This window comes from Carassius auratus, chromosome 30 (genome assembly GCF_003368295.1).
Source record: "Carassius auratus strain Wakin chromosome 30, ASM336829v1, whole genome shotgun sequence".
NCBI lineage: Eukaryota > Metazoa > Chordata > Actinopteri > Cypriniformes > Cyprinidae > Carassius > Carassius auratus.
Genome location: NC_039272.1, coordinates 25,906,885 through 25,920,507, shown reverse-complemented (window position 1 = coordinate 25,920,507; position 13,623 = coordinate 25,906,885). Strand labels below are relative to the sequence as shown.

The 13,623-nt window shown below is 37.0% G+C and overlaps 1 protein-coding gene across 2 annotated transcripts in view; it reads right to left on the bottom strand.

The window, feature by feature from the left end:
* Nucleotides 1-12,125, bottom strand: part of drd2b (dopamine receptor D2b) — an 87,616-nt gene extending 75,491 nt beyond the window's left edge. For both annotated transcript variants that reach the window (XR_003276646.1, XM_026212422.1), the window contains exon 1: nt 11,553-12,125. The gene's annotated coding sequence lies outside the window, so the exon portion shown is untranslated. The remainder of the gene's footprint in view (nt 1-11,552) is intronic.
* Between the last annotated feature and the right edge of the window lie 1,498 nt (nt 12,126-13,623).

Genomic DNA, 13,623 nt, shown 5'->3' with positions numbered 1-13,623 from the left:
GACACGTTCGTACGCTAAGTATATCTTCTGTAAGTCACACTTTCGTAAGGTTGGTCTGGACCATTTGTAAGCTCTCTCTTAGCGTTGTTTGAGCTCCAAATGCTACTGTACAGCAGTCTTTAGAAATCAGCGCAGCGCAGTACAAGTCAAACTATGGTATGTTGACAAAGTTGTGGCTCAACAATGATTTAATGTTATGGACATTTTAAGAGTCATAATAAATTATGTTCGCAATGGATAGAGGCCTATTTATGAAGTTGACTTTATATGGTATCAGAACTAATATGGTGGTAATTAGCCTAGGCTTTTTCGTAATGTAATTAAAGCGAATTGGCAATCACTTTTGATAATTAAAATCTGGCAAACAATTAGGTTCTAAATGGCTAAGATCTATAAATGGGTAAGCATGGTGGTGTCCAGTAAGCGACCAACTATGGCTTGGATTGAATGAAAGACGGAGCCGGACGTGGAGCCATTTAGTCCATGTAAATTTTTTAATTCGGCAAAACTTAAGCCCTTTTGACCTTTTGCCTGACGTGGCTATATAAAAAAAATAGCCTCCCAAGACAGCTCATTATGGAGCTGCTGGACCTCCTCAGACCTGCGCTTGCCAGGCAAACGCAGTGGAATTTTGCTTTAAGACCTGAAGCCCAGCACTACGTTTATTTTATTTATTTTTTTTGCAACTGAGAGATTCATTGAGGTTGTGGGAGAGGGCTACGGCCTAATCAAGACACTATCACCACGCCCTTCTGCGCCATGCCGGGGATTACATCCTGGTGGATGGCACACTCATCATTATCGCCAATCCATCAGTGATTGATCAGGCGTACATATCGCGAAAGGGATACGCAGCCATAAACGTGCAGGTTATAGTGGACCATAGGGGTGTGATCTCTGACCTGGTGGCAAGGTCCAGCAAAACTTCAAGTTCCTCTGATGAGAGGCTTGGTGCCTTTCTTTACGTTGCTTCCCCAGCATATTTTTTTTTTATCTAACTCTCTCTCTCTCTGTTCATTGTAGATAGGTTGCTTTTAATTGAAAACATAAACCAATTGCATTCAATACCGCATTAAACAGAAGTAACTGCAGCTGTTTGCCAATAAATTCTGATTGTAAAGTACCTTACTATTAATATAAAAGTGTATTATATAATTTTTTATAAGTCGTTAAACCTATGTCAAGAAGCGGCACAAGTGGCACAATGGGATACCGTCTATCCGCCACAACATATCGTGTGAACATATTACTGACCATTTGATCATTTAATTTATAGTCTAAATTCTACTGATAACTTAAACTATGTTAAAATAAATGTTACTGTAATAATTTGAGGAATGTTTCATTTGCATAGAACGTGTTGTCTTTCTTAACGCTGTATTGCACCTTCGTGTGAAGTGGAAAATCGATTCCTGAGCAATCGATGCCAACTAATTCGAGGTTTTCTTAGGGCGCTAAGAGTGAGCGTTATCGGGGAACCGGGCCCATGCTAGTTATTATAACAGCAGACAATTAGATTAGTATAATAGAATAATAATGGAATAATGGGACAATAATGATTACAAGCATTTAGCAATTCTGCTAGACATTGAGTTTTTCGGATAAAAGAAGACGATTTACACCCTAACAGAATGACTTCAATCTGCAGTACATTTCAGTTTTCTATAGAGCTAGAAATGAATGGGGGCTATAAGTACTACCAAATCAAAATCAGTAAGCAATTTTTTTTTTAATCTTTGAGTATAAAAACATCCTTATAAATTGTGTATAGGACATTAGTGTAGAGTTTCTGAAAAACAATTGACAGCACTATTTTCCTCTGTATCTCTTATGGTGTATTGAGTTACCAGTCCATTCAATATTTAAGGATCTTGACTGACAGTCTTTCCAATTAAAATGACAAGGCTTTGCAAAATTCACTGTTCAAATCAAGATACGCAGATAAATCTGCAGGTGCTAAACCTTGATGAAAGATCATGAGTGATGGGTTTTCCTGCATTTAGCGATACACTTTGTATATCAAACACACAAACGATAAAACATATTGCATCCTTTCTAGCAATATATGATGAGACACACTACAACAGAAATGGATATTGAAAATGGCTCCTTTCAGCCTATTGATATTGAAATTAAACTTGAAAAACCACCTGCACCTCTGACATCAGATCATTAGCATTGGCATCTGTGCAAGAGGTATGGCTGCATTCAAGCTGCTGGATGAATTCATAGACATATTCCAAATGTATCTTCCACTGTTAATGTTGAACAAGCAGCTGCACCTCAATCTACAACGAAGCACAATGACCTTTGTGAAAATGTGGAAATCTCTTAACATTTAACCGTCACCAGTCAGTTTCATTCGATGTAAGAGATGTCACCTATGCTGCTGACCCTGCACGTCACGCTGAGACATAATGACTCTATAGTTCTCTTCAATTGTTTTCTGAAATGGTTGAGATATTTGCCAGATACACCAAAGTAACCTCAACACAGACAGAAGGTTAATTTAAATAGAATTTTCATTTAACAAGCTGTTGGAATAATGAGATTATAATAATGAGCATTGTGCCATGATATTAACATGCATTTAAATAAAAAATAAAAAAAATCAGTAAGGCACTATCAATTCTTAGATACTGTACACCTATACAAGGGTTTTAATACTACTTAAAAAAACACATATTTTGAAACTCCACTATTAAAAGTACACAAAAAAGTAGCATTGTTACATTTAAAGCTATTTATACCTGATTTAACACATAAAAAAATTGTTCTACTCATAAAAATGTATTTATATAGGTTGGCTCAGTGATTTTAAATAATATTTCAATTTCTACTTATTCTCTCTGTTAACAACCCTGCTAAGTCACATACCAAACTGCATTTATATAACGGTACAACTGACTTTCTAAACTTCATGTTGTCAATTAACTTAAAAAATAATTGAAGCTAAATAAACATGCACTGTAAGTGTTGAAAAGTACAAATCAGTAAGGAATTTTCTTCATCTCTTAGTTTAAAAAGTTCAATATAAATACTATGTATGAGTAGCAGAGTGCTTCTGAAAAAGAAGAGAAAAAAAAAATAATACACTGACCACACTGTTTCGCCATATGTCATAGCTGGATTACTAGCCAAGAAAACATAGTGTTTTGCCAGATTCAATTCAGCAAACTAGACATGGAGGTTAAAATAAATGTATTTCCATTGAACTGGCTGTTGGAAGCATGATATTATGATAATGGTCATTGTGCAGTTATATTAGCAGGGCACAATCAATTTAAAACTCTATTTTTAGATTTTTCACATTAACATGAAAAGATCTTTAAATTATTCTCATGATAATGTAATTTTAAGGTACATGTAGTTTGTAGAGTGGGGTAAGATACATAAGTTGAGCCACATGGAAACATTTGCAGTTTATAGTGACAAAAAAAAACTATATTAAGAGCTTTTGTAAAAAGCAATTAACAAAAGTCATTATATTTAGACCTAATTGAAAATTAACTTTCAAGGTTTTGTGATTTAATTTTTATGCTTCGTTCTACAATTACTACCTTGGCATTTCATGATGAAAAAATCAATTTATCCCAAAGGTCACAGTGTCTGCACCACCCTCAAGTAATCAAATGTTTAATGTAATGAAGGAGGCATAATCTGAATTGAATAAATGCACTAAGAGTAAGGCTGTATTTGTTAGATAAAATCAATGTGTGTCAAACCTACATTATTTCAGTATTCCAGTTCTGACCAGCACTCATTCATTCTGAAGCAACCATTAGGGAAACTGTAGATATGTCTGCTTCTTGGAGAGCAGCAGAGGAGAAGCAATATAACAAGCCTCAGATGAGCTCATTAGAACTGTGTACCCATGCTGTATCCAAACAACCATGTCTTGAGCAGCGTCTGACTGTTTCCAATATAGCATGGTGTCTTCTAGCCTCAAGGGTCAACCAAGACCTCTCTTGCTACAAGCGAATGGGAAACAGCATGAAATGAATGAAAATATGGGGCTTGAACACCCCTGATGACTTCCTGGCCAGTGTTTTAAGTTTTTTTTTCATGGGTAAAGCAACTTGATCTATTTTTTAAAAACATACTTGGTTACGTAACGGATAATGCGTCTTCAAAGACTCTGTGGGGAAGCTCACTTTTCTATGAATAGTGAAGCCTTTTCAATATCAGAGTGTAACAGCACGGCCATTGGTTCGTGCAGTGAATTAAAAAGTTAACCAATGGCTCGACAGTGCATCTGCCCGAGCCTATGGCGACAAAGCCTGCCAGAGCCCTCCAGAATGGGTGGGCCATCTGGCTATATAAGTGGGCACTTTGTCATAATATCCTCATGTTACTTCGACTGAAGCGACGGCTGAGTTGTACAGCTAAATAACATGGCCAGCAGTGCAGTACTCATTCCAATATCTCAGGAAACCGAGGTTACGTTAGTAAACGAGTACTTTCACTCTCGATACTTCACTCATACTGTGTCTGCTAAAACGCTATAGGGAACCAGTATAATTCCACTGTGCTATGCTAGAGGAACAATTAATACTTCAACTTGCCTTGAGTATCAAATGGGGCCCAAAGAAACCAAGTATTTTGTAGGGAACACAAATGCCTGAAGCAATGATTTTGCCATACGACCAGAGTAAGTCTGTTTAGTAGGGGTGCTCCGATCACGATCGGCCGATCGTTATGCGCATCTCGTCAGTAAAGCTGGTTCTCTAATCAGCGGTTAATTCCATCAGGTGCATGAATTCACATAGAGCAGCTGTTACTACACAGAGCCGGTGTTAATAGAGTAGATGCGCAAATCCACTTCATTTTGAGCGTTTTTTGGTGCATCTTTTCAGTTAACAACGGCTCTGTGTAGTAACAGCTGCTCTATGTGAAATCACGCACCTGATGGAATTAACCGCTGATTAGAGAACCGGCTTTACTGACGAGATGCGCATTAACGATCGGCCGATCTTGATCGGAGCACCCCTACTGTTTAGGCAGAAAGGACTCGAGCCTGTAAAGTCGGAATATCCAGATTATAAAACCTGGTAAATGTGGACGGCTAGGCCCAGCCGGCCGCCACACAAATTTTTACAATGGACAACACCACTAGACCAAGTCCAAGAAAAGGGAATGCCTCTTGTTGAGTGGGCTCTTACTCCCATTGGGCATTGTTGGCCCAAAGAAAAGTATGCTAGCATGATAGCATCGATTATCCATTTTGAAAGTCTCTGCTTATTGACTGGAGACTTTTAGTGCGGTCACCAAAGTATACCAAAAGCTGTTCCGACTGCCTGAATGGGGTGGAATGCTCAATATATTATCATTGCCCTGACAGGTAAATTCAGATTTTGGTCCTGCTCCGAAGGAGGAAGCGCTGAAAGAGCTACTACCTGTTGAGAGCTCTTTAGGTACATAACCATGCCTTGGATTCAGGACAACCTTGGAGTCGGTGGGCCAAATTTCAAGACAGGTGGGGCTCACCAAGATCACCTGCAGATCTTCCATAAGCTTTAAAGAAGCCAGAAGCAGAGCATTTTTTTTGTGTCAGGGGATGAAGGTCAAAGGACTGTAGCAGTTTGAAGGGAGGGTTTCTTCAGAGGGCAGGTCCTATGTAGGGACTGTGATAGGACGAGGCAGGTTGAGCCTCCTAGACCCTCAAAAAATTAACAACTAGGTTGTTTCTGCCCACTGACTGGCCAGCTATAGGAGCATGTGAGGCTGTTATGTCTGTTACATAGACCTTGTGCATGGAGGGAGAACGACCCTTATCCAACAGCTCTTACAGGAAGGACAATATCAGAGATATGTTGCAGGAAATTTGGTCTGTGCCAAGGGCGGTACACCAGGTGGAAAAGACAGACCATTTAAGGGCATAAAGCCACCTTGTAGAGGGTGCTCTAGTCTGAGATATTGTATGTAGCATGCTCTCTGGGAGGTTCGTAGGCTCCCATTGAGAGACCAGAGGTGAAGAACACACAGCTTGGGCTGGAGGTGCCATATCATTCTGTTCGCCTGAGAGAGGAGATCTCATCTCAGGGACATGGGCCGCGGAGCTGCTGACAGCAGCCGAGACAATGCTACAAACCAGTGTTGGTTTCTCTAGAGTGGAGCCACCAACAGAACCTTGTGTTACTGTTCCCTGATTCACCTGTTTACCTGTGGGAACGAGGAGGTTATCCTCCCTTCGAGCCGCTACTGTTCATTGACCTTCATCCCCTGACGCTAAAGAGGTCAACCTCTGCCTTGCTGAAGATCTCCCAGAGTCTCTGAACCGTCCTCTGAGGTGACATTGCTCCGAGATAGCATGCCTTCTCCTTGGTTCTACCTACCCGGCACAAGCGCTGCTCGTAGCGAACACAAGTTGAGCTGAGCCCATTCTAAAAGGCACTCTACCAGAATAAAGAAGCACTTCAAGGAGAGAAGATCCAGGCAATACAATAGGTGGACAATCAAAATGACTTCTACCACCACGTGTACCACCGCTGCAGGGCCACGGCGTTAACTGCAAGTCAGTCGCGTGTTAAAGACATTCACAAAACTACTGCCAGGTGGTGCAAAGGGACAGTTTTGCAAACAGACTGGAATTATATGTTGTTTTGTAAACTGAGATCAAATAACAAAATACATCAATAATAACATTGTAATATAACAGTATGAAATCCTTGATAATTGTTAGAAAATTAATTTGACATTTTTTTTGTTGATCACATTTGATCAATTTAGCCTCCTCAAATAATCCTGATTTACTTAAAATAAACGATCTAGATCTGCACTAGATTATTAAAGCATATTACAATGCTAATATTAATATTAAAAACACTCAAAGCATATTACAATGTTAGTTTGTGTCACACTCAGCATCTTGTGCTCTGCACAAATCTTGCACCCTACATTTAAATTCGCCAGCAATTTTTTATTTTTTTTTACTCAAATTATATGAAAGCGTGTAAAGAAAGCTCCCTTTAAAACCCCTGAAGCTATTAAATTAATGAAGTTTTTTTTTTTTTTTTATCATTGCACTTTGCTAACTATAATGAGTTTATATGTGAGGACGTTTTATTAATCAGTTTCAATGATTTAGCTAAATCATGGCCAGGTTTAATTTATTATTTTCTTGTTTTAGTTAGGCCTAAATAATGGGAGTGAAATTATACAGTGCCTCACATTTTAAAAAAAAAAAGAAAAAAGGAAAGGATTCATAAAACACAAAACAATTTCCTAATGGGCGTACAAATATATTTTTCTAAAGTAATTATCCGTCAAAATAAAGGACAGGTAACAAATAACAAAGAAATGCATGCTGTTTTGGGTTGGTTCGAGTGACAGGCCGCCTTGTACCACACACACATTGTCTTTGGTGCAGGAGTGAAGCCCTCAAAGAAACCTTCCATCGCAGATCCAAACAGGCCAGAGGGGGAGACCGGGGAGTCGAGGAAGGGGTCCTTATCCTCATCCTTGATCTCCATAAGGGACAACCATAGGTGGCCCTCAAGCACCACAAGACTGGCCATGGATCTGCCGATCGCCTGAGCCGTCATCTTCGTGGCACACAAAGTCAGGATGGCCGCGCAGCCTAGATCCTCGAAAGCTGCAGGGTCCGGTCCAGACTCATCTATATTCTGGAGAAGTTTGGCCAGAAAGACCTGTAGGACAGACATAGAGTGGAGCGCTGAGGCTGATGGTCCAACTAATGAGTAGGCTCGTCCAGCGAGCGCTGAAGTCATCCTACATGCTTGGGTTGGGATGGGTGGCCTTTGACTTCCAGCCAATGGCCATGGGTGTGCGTTGTGATGACGGATGAAGAGGAGTAATGGTGATCTCATAATGGACCTCAGGGTGAAGCTCATTCTCGAGGGGCTTGACGGCACCCCGGCAAGAACTATTCATCCAGGCAGCTGCAGATGGGCTCTTCCAGTGGAAACCAATCCAAACCCTGCTCCCCGCGAAATAGTTTGAAATTAATTCCCGTTTGTCAGGTTTGGAATCACATGAGAGTAAATCAATTATGATACAATTTTCATTTTTGTGTGAACTAACCCAATAAGGATTAAGGAGTAGTTACCCAAAATTCCAATTAAATATGAATCCTCAAAGATTAATTAAGGAAATTATTTTTTTTTTCTTTAGATTTTCCACATTTGTTAAATCTCTTGAAACACTCATGAAATTAGTTCAGAATCAAATTCAACCAGAAGTTAAGTACAGTTGTGTGATGAAAATCGTTTCTCTCTTCAGAGATACAACATAGCAGTTGTTATGTACAATGTCAGAAATATGAAAGCCCCAGTGCATACAGTAAATGCATGGTTAAATACTGCAAGACATTTGCCATTTTTTAATTTGATTAAAAATGCCTTTATACAAATGTACCATATTAACATACCATAAAAAATTTAATGTTCTAAAAGAAAAATAAATAAAAATGAAATATTGAAATTTCAAACAGTGTAAAAGCTTGTTTTTTTATTTTCTGTTTTTTCATCTCACAGTGACTGTACCTGAATCATAATTAAAGTAGTCAATATGACTTATTCCTATTCACACCAAGAACAATAACTATAAAGATAACAATATTAGCATCCACACCAGCTGACGATATTGTCTGTTTATACTCAGCGCACTTTAAATTCTCCAGCTCAAGACAGCAGGATGGATTCAGACTGGCTGTCAATGTTTTTATCATTCATCAGCTGGAACAAAATAGTTTTAGAAGTGATTCCAACAATATTGTTACAATTTATTGTTATAGCTGTGGTGTGGACTCTGCTTTTCTTTAATATTGAGAATGATTTTTAGAACTATATCTTTATCGTTATCTTCCTTGGTGTGAACCGGCCTTAACAGCATGACAATTCAGCAGTTCTTCACTGAAAATCTGCACTGATGTCAAATGTCACTTATGTAAAAGACATTCGATTTTTCTTCAATGACATATATCACACTATTAAATACTTTTAACAGTTATCATTTTAATTGAAATAATAATCATACTTTATTTTGAATTCAACATTTCCTCTGATCTAACTTGAGAGCTGTTTGTCCTAGACCTGACCTGTGGAGAAGTTTCTTCTAGAAATGTGCATAATAGTTTTGAGTTTAACATTGCCGTAAAATGTCTAATCGACTCTCCAGCTGGGCCTGCACTTGCTGAAGCATGCACATTTTAGAGACAGAATTTATTTAAGTTTGCCCATGGTAATGATCCATAAGATTAGTCATGGTCTCTGTCCTGTCCTCTTGATTAAACAAAATCACATAGTAAGGTAAACACAAAGCTAGAAATTTCGTGAAAGATTTTGTCTGATTCAAATATTAGTTATTAAAATGGTGTTTCCTATGAGTTAGATGTCATAATCAGAGGTTTAAAGGTATATAGTCTTGCATTACACTTTGACCCTTGTTCATTTTAGTCCTTAATTTGCAACCTACTGTGAACTGTACAGTTATAACCAAAATCACAGCAGTGGCATTTCCAGGGCACCAATTTTCTGAGATGTCTTCTGTTCAGCATTTCTAATGTCTATTCCATCTGCTACCAAATATATTTAGAACATAATGTGCTATGTTAAAATCTGCCTTTTTTTTCCACAATAGTCTGTCCGAGTTTACTACTTCCAAAGAAAGAACATAAAATTAAAGATTTTATTGGCTTGCCTTTAAGGTTGTATTTTCAGTCTGTACACTAAACTCAATACTAAATGTTGCTGTCAGAGCCCAGCATCTGGCATGGAGATACACAACATGGCCATCAGCCTCTGATATCTGTTGCCATGTCTTTAATTCTAGCTGAATCTTGCAACAATGCCAGGAATATTTTTGATCAGTATAACTAATTGTCAGATGAATGTGGTTCACCTGCGTTTCTTGTTCTAAAAGGTTTAAAATTGTCTTGTTTAAAGCTTTTGTAAAACACTACCCCCTTTTTTACAAGCCCCTAAGACAGGCTCTGGTAAATAACGAAAGGGCAGTCTGTGGTGTCTGCCTCTTCCTCCATGGAAATGTCAAGAAAATGCTCTCAGAGCCACACCTCTACACGCAGGAAGCCCCAGGGGAGACAGTCTCCCATAGATATTTTCGGTTACTTTCATTTTTCCACATAAACGCACAGTATTTCTCATGTGCTTTATGCGTGCTTTGAATTCTTCAATGAAGGGCTATTCTAATCGAGAGATCAGTTTTTGTAGCAGAGGCAAACAATTGCATTCATCATATTTTCTTCATCATGTCAAACCAAGTGAGTTTCACACATTCCACTCTTGCTAAGAAGAATATTACAGAAAATCAGCAGGTTCTAGAATATTATTATGATCTGTACACAGAGCAGCACATATAAACACATGAACACCATCCCTCCTGACTGGATGGATGTAAATTATTTAGCACAGATTTTTCTGGGCAGCCAATGGACTCACTTTGCCTACTGTCTAAGATGAGGCGACTTAGTAGATTAGTAGAAGAAGGACATCAAGACACATCAATTGTCTGTCCGTGTGCTCTAGTAAAGTGCCAAAAATGTAAAAAAAAATAATAATAATAATAATTATGCTCCAGTTGCGTGTTAGTTGCTTATATATAGAGATAATTAACAAGTGATTATGTAATTGAATAAATCAACATACAGCAGACTTGAATGTGTTTTTCCCTCTGGAAAAGCTCTTGGAATAATGTCTGGGTTCATATAAACTGCTCTTTACCTCTCTGTTTACTGAACAATGTTTAATCTGTTCTTCTCACACATCCATTAACTCCATCATCCTACTATGTGCTTAATACATGATAAAACATTTTTTTTTTTTTTGTGAAACATTAGATCAAAGGACATCGAATTTTACTGTAAAATACAATATTTTTTAGATTTTTTTTTTTTTTTTTTTTTTTGAAGTATAAAGAATGATTTTTATAATTTAGGCTACTATAAAAATCTATACTATATTCAAAAAGGTAATACATGTTTTATTCTAATGCATTCAGCAAAATAGGAGAAATCTTATTATCTATAGTGAACACAAAATTATTCTGATTATATTTTATTACATGCTTATATTTATGCTTGTTTTATTGCACATTGTGGTGTTTAAGTTAAATTTTATTTTCTGAAGTTTAGTTGGTCTTCATTACATTATTTTAATGCTGTTATTACTGTGCTTTCTGTGAATTTTAAAATACAAACATATTTTTGTAGTTCGTATAGGTTTAAATATGAACATTATATGTTATATATGGTTTTGACCTTATTTGGTTTTGAAATATACAGGCACCAAATGGCAAACAATAATACCTTAATTTCTGGAAACCACAGCTGTTTCCCCCATAAATTTTACATGAATTCGCTCAGTCTATAGCCTACTTCAGTTGCAGTAATCAGAAAACGCATTTTTATGTATTCCAACCAAAAGTTAAGCTGTACTAACTTATTTTTGTACATACAGAAGCAATGGCAAGCACCTGCCTTAAAAGGTAATTAATCTCTCTCATCGTTTTATTCAAGCAGAGCTTGTTTTAGAGGAAAAACAACTGAATACATTTGTTTAAAACATGCACCTCACCTTCAAGCCATAGGATATTAGGAATAAGCTCTGTTCTTCTGTCCGTTTATATCCACAACTTCTTGATGTTTAGCATCTTTTCCCCACACAGTCTCAAACTGTCCGTACTCGTTTCTGCAAGAGCGTTTAGTGTTCACGATGCTGAAGAATTTCACTTGACTGAATCGTGAATCGTGAAACGTTAGTGTATCTTTTTATTGGTAAAATATACTAGATTACTGGTCTTACGTCTAACTTTAAAAGCCAGTTAGTGCGTGCTGTCAACAGAAGAGCGCGAATACCGGGCGCATCGATGCTCTTACCAGCAGTAACTGTGAGCGCTTGGCAGGTAGGAGGCGGAGTTGACTGATCTCAACAAGAGAAAATTCCCAGAGGATCCAATGAAATACGAACACAAAGTTCAATACAAACCCGTCAAAAATGAAATCTGTCAAATGTACAGTGTCCCTTCAACATTTTAAGATAGGCTACACATAAAATTAAATTCATGAATGTCATTAGGTAAAATCAAACTAAGTGACAGCTGTAACAGTACAAACACACTTATCCACATACACTCTCTGAAATAATAAAGCTACCATTTATGAAAAGCACACACACTGGTTTTTCTTTTGTGAAAAGTGGGGACATCCCATAGGCGTAATGGTTTTTATACTGTACAAACTGTATATTATATGGCCCTACACCAACCCTACACCTAACCCTAACCCTCACCAAAAACGTTTTGAATTTTTACTTTCTCAAAAAAAATAAAAAAAAAAAAATAAATAAATAAATAAATAAATAAATAAATAAATAAATAAATAAATAAAATAAAATAAAATAAAATAAAATAAAATAATTCTGTATACAGTAATTTAAAAGTGTTTTGAAAAATGGGGATATGGGTTATGTCCTCATAAGTCACCCTCTCCTTGTAATACCTGTGTCATACCTATATATCATACAGAGTTGTGTCCTGATATTTCACAAAAACAAGAGCACATACACACACACACACACACACACACACATCCATGTTTTATGGAGACATTCCATAGGGGTAAGGTTTTTATACTGTAAAAACTATATTTTCTACCGCCCTGCCTAGACCAACCCTATACCTAAACCTACCCATCACAGGAAACTTTCTGCATTTTTAGATTTTCAAAAACATTTATACCAAAATAATAAAACAAGGCAGTAAATTTACATTATACTTTATTTATGAACTGTTATTATTTTTTTTTACAGTTTTCTTTCAACTGCTTACACACATTTTCAAAACTTTGCATCTTTTTCTTTTTTTTTTCTTTTTTTTATAAAACTTCACATACAAATACAAGAATTGCACACACAAAATGCAAAATTTTTCACATCTAATATCATATATACACAGTTATTCAAAACCTAAAGCTCTTAAACTTCACAAAACCTGTGAGGTCCGCACATTTCTGTACAGGATTGAAAGTAATTGGCAGAGAGATCTTGCTAGATTCACAGTATACACAAAAGCAAGATTGAATACAAACATTTTTTTTTTTTTTTTACTGTAAGCATTTGTGTTTGTGAATGCAGTATTACACAGTATGAAAGAAAAGAAAACCATCAACCAAAAAGTGTTGTATGAAATTGAAAACTGAGTCAGGCTGAGAATAAGTGTATAGATTTGCAGATTTGGTGTGTGGTTCTGGGCTGCGTTTCCCAAAAGCATCGTAAGCCTAAATTGATGGTAAAAACGATCGTACGATTGATCTTAATATTACGGTCTGTTTCCCAAAAGCATCGTAGCTTAAGTAGCACTTGAAAATCTTCGTAGATCTACGAGTGCTCTGGAGTAATCGTACATCCCCAAGTACATCGTAAGAAGAAAGATTTATGAGGACACCTGCAGGACAACCGGCAGATTACACTTTTATCTAGATTTAACACACTGCAACGCGAGTAATATAATAAGATTTTGATTGTACTTTATTGTACACTTTATTGTACTCGTTTTTTGTTTACATGAATTTATAAATGAAATAAATAAAAAGGGGAAAACAAGCTAAAAAAACACATCTAAATTAAATGAATGAACAAAAAAAAATCA